The following is a 5,626-nucleotide window of genomic DNA, read 5'->3' as shown; positions in this document are numbered from 1 at the left end:
TGGCTCCAGGAGTTCTGCAAGGATACCTGTTGGAGCTCAGTGAGCAAGAGACACACATTCTCCCTTAAGAAATAGAGGGAAACACTGGCTTCTAGTGCGTTTCCGCCCATCATATACATGGAGAGGGTCAGCATTGGATCTGAGATAATGAAGAATGTGTTTCCATGCAACATTCAAGAGAGGGTAAAGAGGTCTTGGTGCACTATTCAAAGGGCTTTTTGTGCACTGATCAGTTCGTGGAGCATGATGCATTTGCCAGACTGTGCTTTCGATTGAAGGCAGCTCTACCAATGGGTAGGTGGCTACCCATTCCCATGATACCATAACTTGCCCACTAACAAAGGCTCAGGGACATGGGGAATAGATATCTTCTGGGACATCACACTCTGAAAGCCATTCATCAGGTCAGGAAAGGCTTGGAAACTCACCTTCAAATCGGGGATGTCGTTTGCTAGAGTGGATAGAAACAGGGTCTCCTTGTGTGAACTGAGACCAAGTTAGGAAAGCAGAAATTGGAGAAGAATGTCCAGGGTGAGTCAAAGTTGTGCATTCAAATGGGCACAAGGGAAACCGAGTAAAGAGACCCTGACTTTCCCTTCCCCTTGACCCAAACAGGAGTTGGGATCCACCCCAAACTTCAGGCTTAGCCTACCGACCAGCATTCTTCCTGGACACCTTCACACACCCTAGTTATGGGCAGGGCCATATCATTCTGAAACCAAATTGAGAAGGACCCAATGCAAAATCTTTATCACCATCAATAGCATACCACCAAACTCACACGCTGAAACAAGAGGATGTTACTCTGGAACACTGTCCTGGAATAGTGTCCATGCAAATCCTCTTTCATCAGAAAAGTTCAGAAATGGCAATGGACACACACACTGCTAGAGTTCCTCACCACGCATGAGATTTGGAGAAAGTTGAGAATGAAGTATCCAGCATAGTCTTCCATCAACCAGAATAAGAAAGGCCTGTGGAATTAGACCAAAGGGCCCTCTGAAGTACTTCACCTGGGAGCCCTGTCAGCAAGACTTCCTTCTTTCTTAAAGAGCCAGGGATTTCTGGCTTGGCCTATCCTTGCCATGTTTCCCATCAGTTGAGGGAGGCAGCAGTTTTTGAGTTGTAGCTTTGGGGTTCTGAGGGCTCCTGCTCAGGAGTCTGCAATAAGGACTTTGTTCCCTAATTCCTGGCAAGGGCTCTTCCAGTGCTGACCCCTCCTAGTTCCTACTGCCCATGTGCAAACTGCTTCTCTGAATGAAGCCACCTCAGTCATCCAGGTCAGGGAGGCAAGCTGGCTCCCCTTCACCCTCCATAGCACAGCAGGCCAAACACCGCTTGGTGCTTACCCATGGACTCAAGGTCTTCTTTCTCTTGGTAGAGCAGAGCCTATTAGCTCTCACTGAACATAGGAGCAGAGTGGAAGGTTGCAGCCTAGCCAGGGTGGCCAGCTGAATTAGTGATGGCTCTGCGGCACCTAAGGGAGAAAAACATACACTGTGAGACACAAGGCAAGGGACAACGGTGCCATGTTGACCAAAGCTCGTTATTGTGAGAATGGGTATCAACTTGGAAAGACGGCTTTCTTCATATGCCTCTTCCCAGAATGAAGCCTTCTCTATGCCCAAATCTCTGGCTTAGCCTAAACACCAGACATCCTCCACTGGTCCCCTTCTTATCTCTGGGCTCTGAATGGCTGCATATTTCTGAAGCCCAGTGAATTTATAACGAAGTAGCCCTGTAGCAAGGTCTCTCCCACCGTCGCAAGTACTGCATCAGACTCCCAGGTGGAAGACAGGGGCTAGACCCTTGAGACACTGATTCTGAATGGACTGTGAGTAGAGCCTTGTTTCTACAAGGGAACAAAGATGTGTCAAGGTGGATAAGGAGGGCCAGAGATCTTCAGAGATTCAAAGGGCTATTCTATGGAGAAGGGAGTGCCCCACACCAACTCCTGGCAACCTGGCTGGCTGTAAGAAGAAGAGGAAACAACAGAGGGCTCAGGCAAAAGTGCCCTCTAGAGTCTCCTTCTGGGAGTTCTGTTAGCAACAGGACTGCTTTCTTCCTACAGAAGGACCTATAGAACCCTGGGACTTGGTTTGCTTTTGTTGCATTTGTTGCATTTCTCATCATTGGAGTGAACAGTGACAGTGTTGTAACTTGGAGGTTCTCAGAGCTGAGGCTCCAGATTGTGGGCAGGGACATTGGTGCCTCTTCAGTACAAAGCTCTTTCTGTACTGACCAGCTTCTGGAGCCTACTGCTCCTGTGTGAATTGTCAGCTTTTCAGCAGGAGGGCATCTCAATCAGGCAGGTCAAGGAGGTGAGTTGGCTCCCCTCCACCCTGCTCTTGGCTACAAACAGCCAAGCACCAAAGTCAGGGATAAGAGGGCTATTCTTTGTGATATCCGATGCTCATGGCTGGTACTGAGCCCAGGACTGAGTGTGAAGCTGACGCCTGTCCCTGGGTGCCTGCTTAGTGAGTGCCAGCCCCAAGGCTCTTAAGAGGGAATGAAGAGGCAGTCAGAAACACAGGGAGAGGGTATGGCTGCAGCCAGAACGAAAGGGCAATCAATATTTCCATCAAATGTGAATGCAAGCATGTGGAATGGAGACGATTATCTTCATTTCCCCTAGGAGCACCAAAGGGACAAGCTTCCCACTAATATGTCTGGCCCAGCCTCCACACAAACAGCTATCACCTGGACCTTTTCCAAAGCCCTAGTGGTCTATTTGTCCATGTAGTCCTAAAACTAAAGGGCCAGAGACCCTTTGGCTTCAACTATCCCAAAGTCACAAGGACTGGCCCCATTGGACATCTGCAGCCAGAGTTTTTATGGACCTGAAGATGAACCTTGATGGGTGATAAGGCAATGTCATGAGAGTGGATGCACTGAAGGTCAGAGTTCTTCATGTTTAGAAGAACCTGTCTAACACAATGAATGTGTAATGTGCCTTGGTCCGGAACCACAAGAACCATTGGGATCTTTGGTTACAGTTCTCCACAAGATGCCCTTTGGAACGCTGTGAGCAAGAAACCCACATTCACCTTTAAGAAATAGAGGGGGGTGGAGCCTGAGTGAATCAGTTTGATGCCGACTTCAGCTCACGTCATAATCTCGCTGTTCTTGGGTTCGAGCCCCACGTTGAGCTCTGTGCTGAACGCTTGCTCTAAGCCCAGAGCCTGCTTCGGACTCTGTGTCTACTTCTCTCTGCCTGCCCCCGTTTCTGCTCTGTCTCACTCTGTCTCTCAAAAATAAATAAATGTAAATTTTTTAAAGAGGAAATAGAGGGGAACTTTGGCTTCTGGTATGCTTCTGCCCATCATATTAATAAAGATGGGCAACGCTGGCTGTGACATATGAAGAATGTGCTTCCATGTGATAAGATTGTGGGAACAAAGCCTTGGTGCTCTATGTATTAAAAAGCATTTTTGTGTGCTGATTAGGTCCAGGGTTATGGTGCATATGCACAAACTGTTCTCTCAATTGAGTGTAGCTCCCTCCATTAGGTGTAGGGTCCATGGGCTACCCATTTGCACGATACTGTAGCCTTCCCACCACCAGGGGCTCAGGGACACGGGGGCCAGCTGTCCTCTGGGACATCACCTCTGGGAGCCCTTCATTTGGTCAGGAAAGACTTGTAAACTCACACTTCAACTTGGGACCTCGGTTGCTGTAGGGGACATACACAGAGTAGGGTAACCGTGTGTGAACTGAGACCAAGTTAGGAAAGCAGCAATGGGAGAGGAATGAGTACAAGGTGAGCCAAAGCTTTACATTCAAATGGGCACAGGGGAAACAGGACAGTGACCATGACCTTCGCCTCACCTTGCCCCACACAGGAGATGGCAACCAACCACAACCATGGGTTTGCCTACCCATGAGCATTCTCCCTGGGCATCTTCACATACTCTGGGTATGGGGAGGGCCACAAAATTCTGAAACCAAATTGAGAAGGGACCAATGCAATATGTGGGAGGCCGGGCCCTGGTGCCAGGCTGAGACTGGGTCGAGCAACGGTTCCCTGTTGACTCAGCCAACCCGGTGGTTCCCCCTCCCATTCCCCCACTTGCAAGGGCATACGAAAGCCTTGTCAAGGCTGAGAAAGTTAATTACTGAAGCCTATGGTCTGTGGGTGTTGGCAGTAATGTTACCTCCACTTTTTCTACCCCTGGTCAAATAGAAACAAACATGGGAACTGTGTTTTGCTAGCAATCTTATCAACAAGGTCTTGCTGTGACCCGTTTAGAAAATTCACAAGATACACAGAACTAAATGTTTTGGTTGGCAGCGATCATGTGAAACCTGGTTATTCTTAGAATGGCCTGACCCATAAGAGTCTTGATATAAAAGATTGAGTACAGCAACAATAAAGCCGGCACTTGGGCCATCAGCCCTGGGGACCCTCCTGTTCCCAAACTGTCTTCTCTTTTCTCTTTTTTTCTTACATTCCCCTACCCTCAGGACCCGGATCTCGGTGTTTGTTGCGCCGGCCACAACAGCAATACATCTATCACCTCACAGGCACATCAACAAACCAACAAGCTGAAAAACAAGAGGATATTACTCTCAGACACTATTCCAGAATACTGTCCATGCAAACTGTCTTTCATCAAAAAAGCTCAGGAGTGGCAATGGAGACACACACTGCCAGAGTTCTTTACCACACATGACATCTGGAGTAACTTGAGAATGAAGTACCCAACGCAGTTTCCTATCAACCAGGTCGTGCCCAGAGTAAGAGGGCCTGTAGGCTTAGGCCAAGGGGGCCTTCTGAAGGACTATACGTGGGAGCCCTGTCAGGAAAAAGCATTCCTTCCTTCTTTAGGAACCAGTGATTTCTGGCTTGGTCTACCCATGTCATTTTTCCCATAAGTTGAGGGAGTCAGCACTGTTGGAACTGTAGTTATGGGGTTCTGAGGGATCTTGCTGAGGATTCTGCTACAATAACTTGGTTCCCTCATTCCTGGTAAAGGCTCTTCCACTGCTGCCCCCCTCCTGGTTCATACTGCTCATTTGCAAACTGCTTCTCAGAATGAAGGCACCCCAGTCATCCAGGTCAGTGAGGCAAGCTGGCTCCCCTTTACCCTCCATAGCACATCAGGCCAGGAACCAAGTATGCAGGGACTAAAGACCTCATTCCTTTGGCAGAGCTGAGCCTGATAGCTCTCACTGAGCACAGGAAGAGAGCGGGAGATTGTGGCCTACCCAGGGGTTCCAGCTGAGTAAGTGTTGGCTCCATGGCTCCTAAGGGAGAAAAAATACATTTTCAGACACACAGCAATGGAAAGGAAATGGGCTCCAGGTGGGCCAAAACTGGACATTTCTAGTGGGAATGGGGAATCACTTGAACATAAGACTTGCTTCATTTGCCCTCAGTCCAGAAGGAGGTCAGCTCCCTGTCCAACTCCCTGGCACAGCCTAGAAAGTAAACATCTTCTGCTGAGACCCTTCAAATGTTCTCAGGCTCAGGATACCCGAATATTTCTGAAACCAAATGAATTAATGACGAAAGATCCCAGTGGCAAAATCTCACCCCCAGTCACAAGGACTGGACCACACTTCCAGGGGGAAGACCTAGGATAGGACTCTTGAGACACTGATTCTGAATGGATTGTGGGAAGAA

This window comes from Panthera onca, chromosome X (genome assembly GCF_046562875.1).
Source record: "Panthera onca isolate mPanOnc1 chromosome X, mPanOnc1 haplotype 2, whole genome shotgun sequence".
NCBI classification, from domain to species: Eukaryota; Metazoa; Chordata; class Mammalia; order Carnivora; family Felidae; genus Panthera; species Panthera onca.
This window is presented reverse-complemented; position numbering follows the sequence as displayed.